Here is a 20,080-nt window from a genome sequence, read left to right as displayed (position 1 = left end):
TTATTCCTTCCTTTCTCTTTCTATTTAATCTTTTTTCCCCAACAACTTGCCCTCTTATTTTACCTTCCTTTACCTCTTCCCTATTCCCTTTCTCCCTCTTCTTTCACCCTTATATCCTACTTCCTCCATATGCACACTTATTCTTCCTTTTTTTTTCTTTCTATTCTTCTATTTTTTTTATCCCAACCAATTCTCTTTTTCCTTCTACCCTACCTTCTTACCCCCTTCCTTCCTTCTTCGTTTCTATTTTTCTCCTCTTTCCGTACTATCATACCTTCTCATATCACCCTTAATTCCCTTTTTTCCTTTCTATTCTATTTCTTTTATCCCATCAAACTTCTCTTACCCCTTCTACCGTCTTCCTAGTTCTATTCTTCTCCCCTCTCCTTTACTTTCATCCTATCATACTTCCTCATCATAACCCACTTATCTTCTTGTTTTTCTATTTATATTTTCTTATTCCCATCAAACTTCCTCTTACCCCCTTCCCTACTTCTTTACCTTTCCTACTTCTTCTCCCTCTTTCCTTTCCCACATATCAGTACTTCCTACATCATAACATTATTCCTTCCGTATTCTTTTTCTTTCTATTTCTATTTCTTTTATCCCCAACAAACTTCCCTCTTAACCCCCTTTCTACCTTTCTACTCTTCCTATTCCTTTATCTTTTCCCCTATTCTTTCTCACTCTCTTTTCACCTTTCTCCGATCATACTTCCCCTCCATCATCAACCCACTTATCTTCCCCTTTCCCTTTTTCTTTCCTATATTTATTTTTTATCCCCCAAACTTCCTCTTTTCCTTCCTTCCTTCTACTATTCTTCTCCCCTTTCCTTTACCTATCATACCTTCTCCATATCACCCCTTATTCTTTTCCCTATTTATTTTTTTATCATCCCAAACTTCCTCCCCTTCCCTTCCCCTTCTTCTATTCTTCTCCCCCTCTTCTTTCACCTATCATACCTTCTCATATCACTTATTTTTTTTCTTTCTATTTATTTTTTATCCCAAAAACTTCTCTTATTCCTTCTCCCTTTCCTATTTTCTCTCTTCTTTACCTATCATACCTTCCTCATCATCACCCTTATTCTTCTTTTTTTCTATTCTATTTTTTATCCATAAACTTCTCTTATTCCTTCCTACTTCTTCTACTTTCTATTCTTCTCCCTCTTCTTTACCTATCATATTCTCATATCACCCTTATTCCTTTTTTCTTTTCTATTTATTTTTATCCAAAAACTTCTCTTATCTTCTATTCTTCTATTTCTATTCTTCTCCTTTCTTTACCTATCATATTTTCATATCACCCTTATTCCTTTTCTATTTATTTTTTATCCATAAAATTCTCTTACTTCCCCTACTTTCTATTTTCTCCTTTCTTTACTATCATACTTTCATATCACCCTTATTCTTTTTTTTTTCTATTCTATTCTTTTATCCCATCAAATTCTCTTATTCCCCTATTCTATTTCTACTCCCTTCTTTACCTATCATATCACCCCCCTTTTTTTCTATTTATTTTTTATCAAAAATTCTCTTATTCCTTTACTTTTTCTTTCTATTTTCTCCCTCTTCTTTACCTATCATATTCTCATATCACCCTTATTTTTTTTTTCTTTCTATATATTTTTTATCCCATCAAACTTCTCTTACCCTTCTACTTCTACTTTCTATTCTTCTTCCCTCTTCTTTACCTATCATACTTTCATCATCACCTTATTCTTTTTTTTTCTATTTATTTTTTATCCATAAATTCTCTTATTTTGTACTTTTCTATTTTCTATTCTTCTCCTTTCTTTACCTATCATACTTCATATCACCTTATTTTCTTTTTTTTCTATTTATTTTTTATCCAAAAATTCCTCTTATCTTTTACTTCTTTACTTTCTATTTTCTCTTTCTTTACCTATCTACTTCTCATATCACCTTATTCTTTTTTTTTCTATTTCTATTTTTCATCCCAAAAATTCCTCTTATTCTTTCTACTTTTCTATTTTTCTATTCTTCTCTTTCTTTACCTATCATATTCTCATATCACCCTTATTTTTTTTTTTTCTATTTATTTTTTATCCATAAACTTCTCTTATTTCTTCTTCCTACTTCTTTATTTCCTATTTTCTCTTTCACCTATCATATTCTCATATCACCTTATTCTTTTTTTTTCTATTTATTTTTTATCATAAATTCTCTTATTTTCTTTTATTTTCTATTTTCTCCTTCTTTACCTATCATATTCATATCACTTATTTTTTTTTTTCTATTTATTTTTTATCCATAAATTCTCTTATTTTTCCCTATTTTTATTTCTATTTTCGTCTCTTTCTTTACCTATCATATTTCATATCACTTATTCTTTTTTTTTTCTATTTATTTTTTATCAAAAATTCTCTTATTTTTATTTTTATTTCTATTCTTCTCTCTTCTTTACCTATCATATTCTCATATCACCTTATTTTTTTTTTCTATTTATTTTTTATCATAAACTTCTCTTATATATATATATATATATAATATATATATATATATATATATATATTATATATATATATATATATATTATATATATATATATATATATATATATATATACAATACAATCCCCAACTAATACAAACACTATAAAATACTCCTTTACAAAACATATATTATATAAAATACATATCTCATAATAACCAAACCCCAATTAACCTTCCTCACCCCCACTCCCAAATCCCAACCAACCCAACCCCCACAAACATCAAAATTACATATTTTAAAATACAATCCCCACAAATCACCATCATCTCATATTATCTTATTCTTTTATATTTTCTACTACCCACAATCTTCAATTTCCAAACCAACCAACCCATCAAAATTCATTTTACATATTATCATATAAAATACAATCCCAAAATAATCATCTCATCTCTCATATTATCTTATTCTTTTATTTCTCACCCAATCCTTCAATTTCCAAACCAACCAACCCAAAATTCATTTTACATATTATCCTATAAAATACAATCCCAACTAAATAATCACCTTCATCTCTCATATTATCCTTATTCTTTATATCTTTCTAATACTACCCCACAACTCCTTCAATTTCCAAACCAACCACCCCCATCAAAATTCATTCTTACTCTTATTTTTCCCCATTATACTCTCAATATTAACTACTTATTTTTTTTTATTTATTTTTTTTTTTTTTTTTTTTTTTTTCCTCTCAATTTTCCTTCTTTTTCAATACTTAATTATATTATTTTTTTTATAACAAACTCTCCAATTCCTAACCCTCTTAATCAAACAAAACACAAATTATCTATCACTCATTATTTCTCCACTCCATTTACCTATCATAACTTCTATATTTATCTTATTTTTCCATCCCTAATTTTTTTTTTCCTATTTTTTCTATTCATCCTATCACTTTATAATTCTATCTATAATTTTCCAAAATTTCTAATCCCTTAATTTCCATTCTTTTTTAACCTCCAAACTTTATCTTCTTCCCTATCCTTTCCAAATAAAACACATCTTACTTCCTTTCCCACTTTCCTCCAATTCATCACACCTACACTTTTTATTTACCTTCTCTCTTTTCATCCTCCCTTTCATCTTATTTTTACTTTTCCTTATTCTTCTCCCTCTTCTTATTACTTTTTCTCTTCCCCTTATATATACCTAAATAATTATTCTTAACTTAATCTCATATCACACTACTTCCCTCTCACCACCTCCTCCCTCCTCTTCCTTTTTCTCATCCTTATTATTCTCACATTCATTCTTTCCTCTACTTCTACTTACTCTTCTTTTTCCATTTATACTCTCTTACTACTATCTCTTACTTATTCTTCCTTTACAATTATAAAATATTCTCTTAACTAAATTTTTTCTTTTTAAAATCCTTTCATTATATATAATTCTCTCTTAACCCCCACACATCATATTTACACCTCTTACTACACTCATTAATTTCTCATCAACAACAACATCATCATCTATCATCATCCTTAATCTCCTATCCTCTTCTCCCTCCTCTTCCTTTTTCTCATCCCTTATTATTTCATATTCATTATTCTTTCCCTCTTCTACTTCTACTTACTTTTCTTTTTCCATTTATACTCTCTTACTACTCTCTTATTCTTACTTATTCTTCCTTTACAATTATAAAAAATATTCTTTAACTCAAATCTTTTTCTTTTTAAAATCCTTTATTATATAATTTTCTTCCACCCCCCACACATATCATACTTTCACCTCTTACTACACTCCATTAATTTTCATCAATATCATCATCATCATCCACCCATCTTACTTCTCCTTCTTCATCCTCCTTTTAATTCCTTTTTTTATATTTTTTCCCATCATTATAATTCTACTTACTCTTCTCCTTTTAAAAACTCTTCCCTCCCCCCCCCTATAATTAACTAACAATTCCTTCTTACCTCCTCTTTTCTCATCCTCTCTTCTTTCACTTCTTAATATCCTAATAATATATATAATAACTAATAACTAAAAATATCATTTCCCTTTATTTTTTAAATCATCCACACATTTTATTACTTCTTACCCTAAACATTCCCATCTCCCCTATATTCATTTTCTTCTCTTCTCTATCACTTCCCTTCTTCTTTCTACTTTAACCTATTTTTCTCTTAATTTTCCTTTTCCTTCCTTTAACTTTTAATATTCTCATTATCATTTATAATTATTCTCTATATCCAAATTTTTATTTTTCTTTTACCTACCTTATCTATCTCTATCTACCCCCTTCTATCTTTTTCTTTCTTTCCTTTCCTTTCCCTATCCCCTACCTATAATAACCAACCCTCTATTTATTTTTTTCATTTTTCTCTATTTTCTTTTTTCTACCTTATTCTTACTTACTTACTTACTTACTTATTTACTCACTCATTTACTTACTTATTATTTCTACATTCCACCTACTATATACACACACACCCCACTCTTACACTCCTCACTACTACTACTACCTCCTACATTAATCAATCTACTACACATAATAACTCAACCATCATAACCTACCTTTCAACCTTTCCCTTCCCTTACAACCCACTAATATTAACAATTCAAACCATTCACCATATTACCAAACTCTACCACCATCCCCTATCACCTTTCCTCTTAAAACAACTCACCCCCCATTTATTATCCAATTATCCAATCCACCAAATTTATCTCTTAATTTTTTCAAAACTATAATAACACTAAATCAATACTTAACATTACCCATTACACCTTTACCTTTTCCACTTAATCAATTCTCTTTCTATCTCCTTACCCAACCTTCCTTCTCTTCCTCCACCATTATTTTCTTACTATCTCCCCCACCTCATTCAAATCTTATCCATTCCATCTACCCAAACCCAAAACCTCTTCAACAATTCTTTCCTACATTATCTCTTACCAACTACCACTTACACAACCTAATAATTTAACCCCTATACTAATTCACACTAATTCTCTTAACTCTTTAACATATTAATCCCTCTTTATTTTTATAAACACTCTATACTCTATTTTCTAAACAAATCCCCCAACTCTATACCTCTTCTTATCCACAATATCATTCCACTTCCAACAAAATAATTAAATTCCATCTTACATCAACCACTTTCTCTAAACAATCTCCTAACTCTTTATCCCAAAATTCACTCCTCTCCCACATCCTCAAATCCTCCATAAAACAACCCTCCTCCCTAACTTAATCCTTTCCTCACTAAACCCACCCTCATATCACTCTCATTTAACAACATCACTAATTTCCCCCCCATCTAATTTTTCCTACATTAATCCCCTATCCCAACCCTTCCAATCTTCCTTTCCCCTTCTCTTAACCAAATCACCCCTTTCCACCTTTCCTTCAATCCTCAATTCTCTAAAAAATCAACTTATTTATTATTATCATTTAAAACTAATTATTCTCAAATAATTAACCAATCACCTCCTCTCAACTATACCACTATCTTCAACACATATATCAAAACTCTTTCACTTTTAACTTCCTCAATCTCCCCCTTAATATCATAACTCATAAATTTCTCTTTACCCATCCTTTCACTTATAAAATCTCTTCTTTTACCTAATCCCAATATCACTTTCAATTTTAATCCCAATAACATCCTCTTCCAACCTACCTTCCTACACTAATTAATCAAACTAATAAATACCCCTTATACACTCAATCCATCAAACTATCTTCAATTCATTATTATTACTTTACTTTATTTCCCTCATACCCAATCACAAACTCTTCCTACCCTATACCCCTTAAATACTTATCCATTTCCTTCACAACTCCATATCTCTCTCTCTTCCCCCCTCCATCCTTTATATTATTATTTTTTTCATCCCTACCATTTTTTCATTAATATTCATAATTACTTATTTACTTATTTACTTATTAACTTCTTCTTCTTCTTCTTCTTACTATTCCTATAATTTTTTCTTCCTATTATTTATTTCCTTCTTTCATTAAAAAAAAAAAACTTATTCTTTCCTCTAATCACCCTTTATACTTCTTCTCTCCTCTCCTCTTTACCTCTTTTTATTAACTTTTAAACAAAAAAACATACCCCCTCTCAATTTTAACTTTCTTACCTTTTTTTTCATTCCACTTATTAACCTTCTCCCCCAAACCTTATTCACAATTATATTTACTCATCCTCCTCTCCCCATTTATTTATATCCAATCTTCACCCATCTCATCCATCCCTCCATTTTCTTTTCCTCTATTATTACCTCATCTTTACTTAACCCCCACTCTAATCAATCTTTTTTTCCTTCCAACCCCTTTTTCTTTTATTTCTTCTTCATCATTTTCCTCTCATTTTTAAATACTCTTCTTTTCTATTACTTCTCCTCACTCACCACAACAACACTTCCTTTTATTTTATATAATTTAACTCATCATCATTCTCCTTCTTTTCTTCTAATTTCCTATTAATCTACTACTACTCCCCCCTATTTATTATTACCCTCACATTCTTCATCTCTTCACATCCACATCTTTCTTCCCACCCTCAATCTTCCCCCTCCTCCTTTCCCCTAACCCCTCCCCCCTTCCTTACTCTACACCACATCTCTCATTCTTCTTCCCATTTATCCCTCCCCCCTCCCTCTAACCTCCCCATTCATCATTTTATCTCCCCCAAACCTCCCCTCCTCCCCCCAACTACCTTTTCATCCTTTTCTTCTCTTTCCATTTTATTTATTAATCTTCCATATTAATTCTTTTAAATCCCCTACCTATAATCCTTTCCCCTTCTTTACTTTTCAACTTCTATTTTTATTTCTTTATACTCTATTTAATACACCTCCCCCTCTTATTACCCACAACCTTACCCACATCCCTCTCTCACTTCCCCTACTATCTTTCCCTAATCCCCTCCAAATCCTCTCTCTAACCTCTATTATCCCTAACCTCTTCCCCTTTATTCCATCCTTATCCTTTTTTCAACTACTCTTTATTCTATCTATTATATTTCAAACTTTTTCTATATCTCTCATTTTTTACAAAAACTACTTCTTTCTAATATTTTAATTCCTTTTTTTTTCCCACTCTCATTTTCATTATCATTTCCCTTCTTATACCTCCTATTAATCAATTTATTTTTTTAAAATTTTTCTCTTTAAAACTTTTATACTTATTTCACCCTCTAAATCCCCTTCCCTTCTAACCCATATATTCTACAATTTTCCACCCCCCTTTCCCATCCTATCCTTTATCTTTTTTCTTTTCATATTTTTCCTATTTCAATCCCATATTTATTATCTACCCTCTCTTCCATAATTTCTCCCTCATTATCCACATATTCTTCTCCTCTCTTCCCCAATTATTCTTACTTCAAATCTATCCCATCATATTCTATTTACACTTTTTCCCTCACCATCCCAACTACTATTAAACCTCCTAAACTTCACTATTATATACCTCTAAACATTACCCTTCCATCAACTCTTAAATTTTCTCCCTACACCAAAAACCCCCAAACCCATTTATCTCTTATTTAATAATCATCCTATCCTATCCAATTCTACACTATTTAAAAATTACCTCCATTTATATTTCATCCCCCTATCTAACCTTTACCCATTCTACATCACATCCCTTATAATTAATACACTCTTCCCCTATTCATTCCTACCTTCTATATACCCCCACCATTCCTCCCACTATCCATTCATTACCTTAATCACATCTACTTTTCTACTTTTCCTTTACACTCCTCCTCTCTACTTCTTTATCCTTTATCTTACTCCTTCTACTTCTCTTTAATTCTTTATTATCTCAAATTATTACTACTCCCACATCTTTCTAAATCTTTATCCTATTCTCTTTAACATATCCCACCTAATCCCATTATCTACTCAACCTCCTTCTCCCATAACCTATTATTCCCCTCTAATTAATTTTTTCTTTTTAATTATTTAATTAATTAATTAAAATTTCTCTCCTCCCTCTTCTAAAACTCTTTTCTTCTCTATATCCCATTCACCATCTTTAACATTTTTCCTTAATATTTCCCTTTCCATTAAAACAATTCCACTTCTCTTATAACATACCCTTACAATTTCCTTCTTCCCATATATTTTTTACTTTCCTCTAAAAAAAATAACCTCTTAAATTATTCCTACAATCCTTTCTCTTTAACACCTACTCTTATCTTAAATTTTAATCTACTCTCAAAAATTTAATCCCTTTTTTCCTTTTACCCAAAATTTTTCTTACCACATCTCTTAACCTTATCCACTAACTATCACTCCACCATACTTACCTTTCCTATTCCCTAACTCACTACCAATTTCCCTTCAATTAATCTTTATTTCTACTTTATATTTTTTTCCTTTATTTATTAATTCATTTTCTTAAATTTTTAACTTCTTATTTTTTCTTATTTTTTTCTTTCTTCAATTTAAACTATTCCATCTTACCTTTTTTTTATATTACCTAATTATTTAATTCTCACTCCATTCTTCACTTTTCCATCATAACCAACCCCCCCTCAATTCATTTACTTTATAATCTCCATATCAAAATCTATAATCCATACCCTATCCTCCAACCCCTTTTTACCCTTTTTCTACCACATCAACAAACTCCCATATACAACCAACTATTTCTCATCCAACTCTCAACATAACAACACACACTCCCCTTCTTTTCCTATCCCCCCCCCTCATAATCTAATCAACTAATCAAAATACTCCATCTCTTATACTCACCTATTTCTTTAACCCTCCTATCCCACCACAAACATAAAAACACACATTATCTCCTTTCCTTTAAAAAAAACAACTTTTTAATTATTTTCATATCTTCCAACACTTTTTTCTAAATCATTTTTTACCAATCCTCACCTCTTATAACTTTTACTCTTCCCACTCTCCCCATTAATAAAACATACTCCACTTCTTCCCTTATTACACTCAAAAATCCAAACTCTAAAACCTCCTCTTATACTCCCCTAACCCTTTCACCATTAATATTTTCCTTAACATTCTATAAAAATCAAACTCATATTAAACACAATATCTCTCCAACCCCCTTATTCAATAACCTAAACCCTTTCCTATCTATTTAAACTCTATTCTCCTTAACTAAAACACATAATCATATAATTCACTACCAATACTACTCTCTTCCTCTTAATTCCAAAATTACCTACAATTATCTATTCTATTATTCTACCATATTTCAACAAATCCCTAACTTACTCCATAACTACCTTCTCACATATATATTATCAATTTCTTCCTCACAACTTTTTCCTTTATATCATCCTTTTCCTCTTTTTCCTTCTTTTTTTACCTATATTCCTCATCCATAATCATCCCTAATCCTCTCAACTACCTTTTTATATACATTAACTTCTCACATTCACAATCTTCAAATCATTCTTTAAATAATTCCTCCTTCTCTTTATATATACATCTCTTCTTTTTTCTTCCCCTCCTTCTTACCTTTCTTCTTCCTTCCCTTTTTCATTCCCTCCTATTCCTTAAAAAAAAAAAAAAAAAAAAACCTAATCTCCTTACCACTACACCTTCCCAAATTTTTTTTTTTTTATCTATTTATCTTTTTTTTTAATAATCTATATCATTACCCTTTTCAAATTCCCTCTTACTTCTTCAACCAATTTTAATTTCAAATCACACCCCTTCCTTCACTTATCCATTCTACTATACTTTCCATCAAATAACTTCTTAACAATATCTTCTTCTCACTAAATTTCTTTTTTATCCCCTTCTCCATTCACCTCAATACAAACCTTTTTACACTACTCAAAAAAAAAACTTCAAAAACCACACATCTCATCACTATTACCTTATCAAAAATTCTTTCTTCTACTTTTTATTTCTATTTTCTCCTTTTCTTTACCTATCTTTCATATCACTTATCTTTTTTTATTTTTTTCTATTTATTCTTTTATCCATAAATTCTCTTACTTTATTCTTTTTTCTATTCTTCTTCTTTTCTTTACCTATCATATTCTCATATCACTTATTTTCTTTTTTTCTATTTTATTTTTATCCAAAAACTTTCTTATTTTTACTTTTTTTTCCTATTTTCTCTTTCTTTACCTATCATACTTTCATATCACTTATTTTTTTTTTTCTATATTTATTTTTTATCAAAAATTCTCTTATTTTTTCCTTCTTCTTATTTCTATTCTTCTCTTTCTTTACCTATCATACTTTCATATCACCTTATTTTTTTTTTTTCTATTTATTTTTTATCAAAATTCTCTTATCTTTATTTTTTATTTCTTTTTTCTCTTTCTTTACCTATCATATTTCATATCACCTTATTTTTTTTTTTTCTATTTATTTTTTATCATAAATTCTCTTATTTATTTTTATTTTCTATTTTTCTTTCTTTACCTATCATACTTTCATATCACTTATTTTTTTTTTTTCTATTTATTTTTTATCAAAATTCTTTATTCTTCCTATTTTTTATTCCTATTTTCTCTTTCTTTACCTATCATATTCTCATATCATCCTTATTTTTTTTTTTCTATTTATTTTTTTATCATCAAATTCTCTTACTTTTCTATTTTTATTTCCTATTTTCTTTTTCTTTACCTATCATATTCTCATATCACTTATTTTTTTTTTTCTATTTATTTTTTATCCATAAATTTCTTCTTTATTTTTATCTATTTTCTCCTCTTTCTTTACTATATACTTCTCATATCACTTATTCTTTTTTTTTCTATTTATTTTTTTTATAAAAATTCTCTTATTTTTACCTTTTTATTTTCTATTTTCTCTTTCTTTACTATCATACTTTCATATCACCCTTTTTTTTTTTTTCTATTTATTTTTTATCAATAAATTCTCTTATTCTTCCTATTTTTTATTTTCTATTTTCTCCCTTTCTTTACCTATCATACTTCTCATATCACCTTATTTTTTTTTTTTTCTATTTATTTTTTATCCATAAACTTCTCTTATTTTCCTATTTTTTATTTCTATTTTCTCTTTCTTTACCTATCATATTTCATATCACTCATTTTTTTTTTTCTATTTTATTTTTTATCAAAATTCTCTTACTTTACTTTTTATTTCTATTTTCTTTTCTTTACCTATCATATTTCATCATCACCTTATTCTTTTTTTTTCTATTTATTTTTTATCAAAATTCTCTTATTCTTCTACTTTTTATTTCTATTTTCTTTTCTTTACCTATCATATTTCATATCACTTATTTTTTTTTTTTTTTCTATTTACTTTTTATCATAAATTCTCTTATTTTTTATTTTTACTTTCTATTTTCTCTTTTCTTTACCTATCATATTCTCATATCACTTATTTTTTTTTTTCTATTTATTTTTATCCAAAAATTCTCTTATTTTCTATTTTAGTTTCTATTTTCTCTTTCTTTACCTATCATATTTCATATCACCTTATTTTTTTTTTTTTGTTTATTTATTTTTTATCATAAATTCTCTTATTTTTTATTTTCTATTTTTCTATTTTCTCTTTCTTTACCTATCATATTTCATATCACTTATTTTTTTTTTTCTATTTATTTTTTTATCATAATTCCTCTTATTTTCTATTTTTATTTTCTATTTTCTCTTTCTTTACCTATCATATTTCATATCACCCCTTATTTTTTTTTTTCTATTTATTTTTTATCCATAAACTTCTCTTATCTTTTCTACTTTTTATTTCTATTTTCTCTTTTCTTTACCTATCATATTCTCATATCACCTTATTTTCTTTTTTTTCTATTTATTTTTTATCCATAAAATTCTCTTATTTTTTATTTTTATTTCTATTTTCTCCTTTCTTTACCTATCATATTCTCATATCACTTATTTTTTTTTTTTCTATTTATTTTTTATCAAAAATTCTCTTATATATATATATATATATATATATATATATATTATATTTTATATAGATAGAGATATTTATATATATATATATATATATATATATATATATATATATATATATATATATATATATTTAAATACAATCCACAACTAATACAAACACTATAAAATACCTTCCTTTACAAACACATATTATCATATAAAATACAATCCCAATTAAATATCACCTTCATCTCATATTATCCTTATTCTTTTATATTTTAATACTACCCCAATCCTTCAATTTCCAAACCAACCAACAACATTTTAACATATTATCATAAAAATACAAATCCCAAATAATAACCTCTCTCATAATACCCCCTAATACTACCCACCCACTCCTTCAAACCAACCATCAAAATTCATTCTTACATATTATCATATAAAATACAATCCCAACTAAATAATCATCTCATCTCTCATATTATCTTATTTTTTCATATTTATATACCCCCCCCATTTTCAAACCAACCAACCCATCAACAATTCATTTTACATATTATCTATACAATACAATCCAATAAATAATCACCTTCATCTCTCATATTATCCTTATTTCCTTTTATATCTTTCTAATAACTACCCACAATCCTTCAATTTCCAAACCCACACCACAACCATCAAAATTCATCCTCTACTTTACTCTGCTTTTCTCCCCATTATACATTCCCTCAATTATTAACTACTTATTTTTATTTTATTAACTTTTTTTTTTTTTTTTTTTTTTTTTTTTTTTCATCAACACTTTTCTTCCTTTTTCAATACTTAATTATATTATTTTTTACTTATAAATATAACGCCTCAAAATTCCTAACCACTCTTAATCAAACAAAACCATATTCAACTATACTCATATCTGCAATCCACTTCATCCCTATTTCTCCCCATCCATTTACCTATCATAACTCTCTATATTTATTCCTTATTTATCCCTACCTAATTTAAATTTTTTACCCCTATTATATTACTATATACAACCTATCACATTCACACATTTCTACACCTCTAATTTTCCAAACATTCCCTAACTCCCCCTTAAATTTCCATTTCTTTTTAACCTCCACAAACTTTATCTACATACCTAACAATTCAAAATAACACCTACATTATTCATATACCTTCTCTCCACCTCAATTCACCATCACACCTACACTTTTTATTTACCTTTCTTTTCCTTCATCCCTCCCCCTTTTCATCTTATTTTTTTTCCTCCTATTTTCCTCCCCCTCTTCTTCATTACTTTTCTCTTTATATCCTAAAATAAATCATTTTAACTTATCTCAAACAATCACAATCATACCACCACCTCCTCCTCCTTCCTTTCTCATCTTATTATTCTCACATTCATTATTCTTTCCCTCTTCTACTTCTACTTACTCTTCTTTCCATTTATACTCTCCCTATCTTATCTCTTACTTATTCTTCCTTTACAAAAATAAAAATATTCTTAATAACTTTTTTCTTTTTAAAATCTTATTATATAATTTTCCCACCCCCCACATCACTACTTTAACCTCTTATACTACATCATTAATTCTCTCATCAACAACAACCATCATCATCTATCATCATCCTTAATCTCCCCCCCCTACATCATCTCTCCTCCTTTCATCCTTATTATTCTCATATTCATTATTCTTTCCCTTCTACTTCTACTTACTCTTCTTTTTCCATTTATACTCTCCTTACTATCTCTTATTCTTACTTATTCTTCCTTTACAATTATAAAAATATTTTTTAACTAAATTCTTTTCTTTTTAAAATCTTATTATATAATTTTCACACCCCCACAATATCATATTTCACCTCTTACTACATCATTAATTTCTCATCAATATCATCATCATCATCCACCCCATCTTACTTCTCTCTTCTTCATCCTCTTTAATTCCTTTTTTTATATTTTTTCCCATCATTATAATTCTACTTATCTTCTCCTTTTAAAAACCCTCTTCCCCCCTCCCCCCCCTATAATTAAAAACAATTCCTTCTTACCTCCTCTTTTTTCCATCCCCTCTCTTTTCACTCAATATCCTAATACTATACTAAAAAAATAATAAACAAATATCATTTCACTCTTTATAAAAAAACCACACACATTTTATTACCTCATACAAACATCCATCTCCCCTAAATTCACACTACCCCCTACTTTTATCAAACCCCCCTTCTCTTAACCTTTACATCCACTTCCCTTCTCATAACCTTTTTCTCTAATTCCTTTTCTCAAAATTCTCATTATCATTTATAATTATTTCTATATCAAATTTTTATTTCATACCTACCCTTATCTCTCTCTATACCCCCCTTCTATTTTTTCTCTTTCCTTCAAACCCCCCCCCCTAATAACCCCCCCATACAAACATTTTTTTCAACTAAAACAACTTAACCTAACAAAAAACACTCAAAACAAACAAACAACTACAACAAACACCCCAACACACACCACACACCCCCCACACCCACACTACACACACAAACACCCAACACACCCACCACCCCAACACCACAAACACCACCAAACCCCCAAACCTACCCCACCCACAACAACCACAAACCCCCAACCCCCCACAAACAACAACCCCCACCCAATCCCCAAACACAACACCCCCCCCCCAAAAAACACCCCCCACCAATACAACCAACCAAACACAACAATAAACATCCATACACCCAACCAAAAAACACAAAACACCCCCCCAACATCATTCCAAAAATCTCCACCCCAAACACCTACACAACCACTCCCCCACCTCAAAAAAAACAACCAATCATCAATCAAAAAAACCAACCCCAAACAAACCAATACCAAACCCAACAAAACCACCAAACACAAAACCAAACACTCACACCCATAAATACCCTACAAAATCACACTAATCCAAATATTTCATAAAATCATCATCCAACCCCCCTACACCAATACAATACTAAAATACAAATACATCCCCACTTCATCAAAACCATTTAACCTATACTTTATTCCTCAAAACCAAACCCAAACTCTCCTACCCATACAAACTTCCATAACAACCCAACTCTCTCCCACCCCCACTCATCTTTATATTTTTCATCAAAAACATAATAAACACAAAAATAAACCCTCCCCCTCCCTACTCTAAACTACAAACCAAACAAAAACAAACCCCCCAAACCACCCCCACCCCCAAAAAAACCCACAAACAAAAACCAACCCTAAACCCTACTTCCATTATAACCCACCCCAAACAACCCTATATATCTCACCCAAAATAACAACCCAAACCCATCACCCCACACCCATTTTCTTATCACACTATACCTTATACCCCCCCATTTCCTTTCTCTTCCACCCCTTTCTACTTATCCTTCCATTCCTCTATCTTCTTATATTTCTCTACTCACCACAACAACATTTTTTTTATATAATCTTTAATTTTCATCATCATCCTTTTTTCTAATTTCCTATCACTAATACACCTTTTTATATAACCTCTTCATCATTACAACAAACCATATTTACCCCCATCAAATCCACTACCCACCACCAAAATAACACTCCTCTTTCCTATATAACCCCAAAACTAAACCCTCACAACTTCCCCCTATCTTCACTCAATAAATCACCACCCCCCTCCAAACAACACCCCACACCCCCTAACAACCCCCCTTTCAACTACCTTTTCATCTTTTCTCTACCACTTTATCACCATATCTTTTTTAAAATCCCTCCCTAACCTCATATCTTTCTTCTTTTACTTTTACATCTCTTTTATTTATATACATAAAAAAACCTCTCCTCTTATTAAACCTTACACATCTCTCTCACTTCCACTATCTTTCTAATCCCTCCCCAAATCCTCCTCTAACTATATCTATCCTAACTCTTTCTCCCACCCTTACTTCAAACTAATACCTATATACATTTTTACAAAAACATTCTCTACTAACCCTTTTAACCCAACCAACCAAACCCTTCTACTCCCAAAACCCTACACCCCCACCACTTCAACTCCCTACCCACCCAATAACACCCACTATTTATCATAACCCCACCACAAAAACCTCATCCCATACACTAACAATCCCCAAAATTAACACTCCACCATATTCAAATACCAACCCCCCAACCCCCAAAAAAAACTTATCAAAAACCCACTATACTCACACAACAATACCCAAAACCCCAAAACCCCTAACCAAACCACAACCCACCAAACACCAACCCATATCACAAAAATTTACATAACAAACCAACAATTCCCAAAAACAAATTCAACCCACCACCAAACAAAAAACCACTACCCCCCTAATACCACCTACATCCCAACCACAATACCCACATCCCACTATCTTCTAACATAATCCCCTCTATTTTCTACTTTTTTACCAAATCCTTCTTATTTTATTTACTCTATTTTCTTTAATTCTTTATTATCTCAAATTATTACTACTCCAAATTCAAAAATCTTTATCTTCTCTTTAAATATCCATAATCATTATCAACCTCCTTCTCCCATAACTATTATTCCCCTCTAATTAATTTTTTTTTTAATATTTAATTAATTAATTAAAATTTCTCTCTCCTCCCAAACACTTTTTTCTTATATTCCTCCAAAAAATTTTTCTTAATATTTTTTCATTAAAACAATTCATTCTTAAACACCACTTACAATCTTCTTCTTCACATTATTCTTAAAAAATACCAAAATTATTCCTACAATCTTTTTAAAACCCTACTCTTATCTAATTTAATCAACTTCAAAATTTAATCTTTTTTTTACCCCAAAAATCCCCAATCACACAACACTCAAATCCACCATACTACTTTCTTCCTAACTCATACCAACCCAAATTAATTATAATTTCTAATACCTTTTTTCATTAATTCATTTCTCTAAATTTAACTTTAATTTTAAATACTCCCAAAACACAAACAAAAAAAAAACACCACACATATAACACCACAATTCATACCAACACCCCCCCCACTAAAACAAAAACAATACACCAACAACACACCCAAAACCACCCCACCAAAAACCCAAAATATACACCACATACCACCAAAAACCCAACAACAACACATCAACAACATCCCCCCACCAACCAAACATCCACTAATTCCCACATCACACAAAATCAACAACTCTACACATTCTAATACCCATTCTTTTACCCTCCACCCAAACATAAAAAACAACATTACCTAAAAATAACTATAAAAACATTACTCTTCAACACTTTTTATCAATCATTTTTACAATACCCTCTAATAACTTCTACATCTTCCCCAAACATTATCCCCCCATAAATCATCAACCCCACTATTTTCCCATATACATAAAAATCAAAAAAAACCTCCTATATCCAACCTTTCACCAAATATTTCCTTAACTCTAAAAATCAAATCATATTAAACACAATATCTCTCAACCTTATCAATAACTAAACCCTTTCTATCTATTATTATCTCTCCTTACTAAAACACATAATCTATAACAACCTACTCTCTTCTCTTAATTCCAACATACATTATTATATTACTCCTACATATTTCAACATCCTAACCTTACTCCATAACTACCTTTCACATATATATTATATTTCTTCCTCACACATATACTTTAATCTTTTTCCTCTATTTTTTCTTTATATAATCTATACCTCTCATCCATATCATCTAATCTCAAAACTACCTTTTTATATACATTACTCTCACCATTCACAATCTCATCATTCTTTAAATAATTCCTCTTCCTAATTTATATATACATCTCTTTTTTTCTTTCCTTTCTTTTTTCTTACTTCCTTCTTTCTTCCCTTTATTCATTCCTTTAATAAAAAAAAAAAAAAAAAAAACTAATTACCACTACACCTTCCCAAATTTTTTTTTTTTATTATCCTTTATCTTTTTATTTAATAATAATCTATTTTCAAATCCTCTTTTTCAACAATTTTAATTTAAATCACCACCTCTTCTTCATTTTCTCCATTCTATATATTTCATCCAAAATTCTTAATATCTTCCTTTCTCACTAAATTTCTTTTTTATCCCCTTCTCCATTCACTCAATACAACTTTTACAATACAAAAACACAAACTTAAAAAAATCCTCTATATTACTTATAAAAATTCTCTTTTTTATTTTTATCTATTTTTCTCCTTTTCTTTACCTATCATATTTCATATCACCTTATTTTTTTTTTTTCTTTTTTTCTATTTATTTTTATCATAAACTCTTACTTTATTTTTTTCTATTTTCTTCTTTTTTTACTATATCTTTCATATCACTTATTTTTTTTTTCTATTTATTTTTTATCAAAAATTCTCTTTATCCTATACTTTTTTTTTTTCTATTTTCTCCTTTTCTTTACCTATCATATTTCATATCACTTATTCTTTTTTTTTATATTTATTTTTATTAAAATTCTCTTATTCCTTCTTCTACTCTTATAATTTTTTTTCTATTTTCTCTTTTTTACCTATCATATTTCATATCACTTATTTTTTTTTTTCTATTTATTTTTTATCAAAATTCTCTTATCTTTATTTTTATTTTTTCTCCTTTTCTTTACCTATCATATTTCATATCACTTATTTTCTTTTTTTCTATTTATTTTTTATCATAAATTCTTTTTACTTTACTTTTTATTTTTCTATTTTCTCTCTTCTTTACCTATCATATTTCATATCACCTTATTTTTTTTTTTTTTCTATTTATTTTTATCAAAAATTCTCTTATTTTATTCTATTTTTTTTTTCTATTTTCTCTTCTTTACCTATCATATTTCATATCACTTATTTTTTTTTTTCTATTTATATTTTTATCATAAATTCTCTTATCTTTCTTTTTACTTTTTCTATTTTCTCTTTTCTTTACCTATCATATTTCATATCACTTATTTTTTTTTTTCTATTTATTTTTTATCATAATTCTCTTATTTATTTTTATTTTTATTTTCCCTTTCTTTACCTATCATATTTCATATCACCTTATTTTTTTTTTATATTTATTTTTTATCAAAATTCTCTTATCTTTTATTTTTATTTTCTATTTCTCTTTCTTTACCTATCATATTTCATATCACTTATTTTTTTTTTTCTATTTATTTTTTATCAAAAATTCTCTTATTCTTTATTTTTATTTTCTATTTTTCTTTCTTTACCTATCATATTTCATATCACTTATTTTTTTTTTTTCTATTTATTTTTTATCATAAATTCTCTTATTTTTATTTTTATTTCTATTTTCTCTTTCTTTACCTATCATATTTCATATCACTTATTTTTTTTTTTCTATTTATTTTTTATCATAAATTCTCTTATTTTTATTTTTATTTCTATTTTTCTTTCTTTACTATCATATTTCATATCACTTATTTTTTTTTTCTATTTATTTTTTATCAAAAAATTCTCTTATTTTTTATTTTTATTTCTATTTTCTCTTTTTTACCTATCATATTTCTTATCACTTATTTTTTTTTTTTTTTATTTATTTTTTTTTAACAAAATTTCTCTTATTTTTATTTTTATTTCTATTTTCTCTTTCTTTACTATCTTTCATATCACTTATTTTTTTTTTTCTATTTATTTTTCATCACAATTCTCTTATTCTTTATTTTTATTTCTATTTTTCTCTTTCTTTACCTATCATTTTCATATCCCCCTTATTTTCTTTTTTTTTTTCTATTTTTATTTTTT

The sequence above is a fragment of the Oratosquilla oratoria genome, unplaced genomic scaffold (assembly GCF_046742065.1).
Source record: "Oratosquilla oratoria isolate Oo_2021 unplaced genomic scaffold, ASM4674206v1 SCAFFOLD55, whole genome shotgun sequence".
Taxonomy (NCBI): domain Eukaryota; kingdom Metazoa; phylum Arthropoda; class Malacostraca; order Stomatopoda; family Squillidae; genus Oratosquilla; species Oratosquilla oratoria.
Note: the sequence above shows the minus strand (reverse complement) of the source record.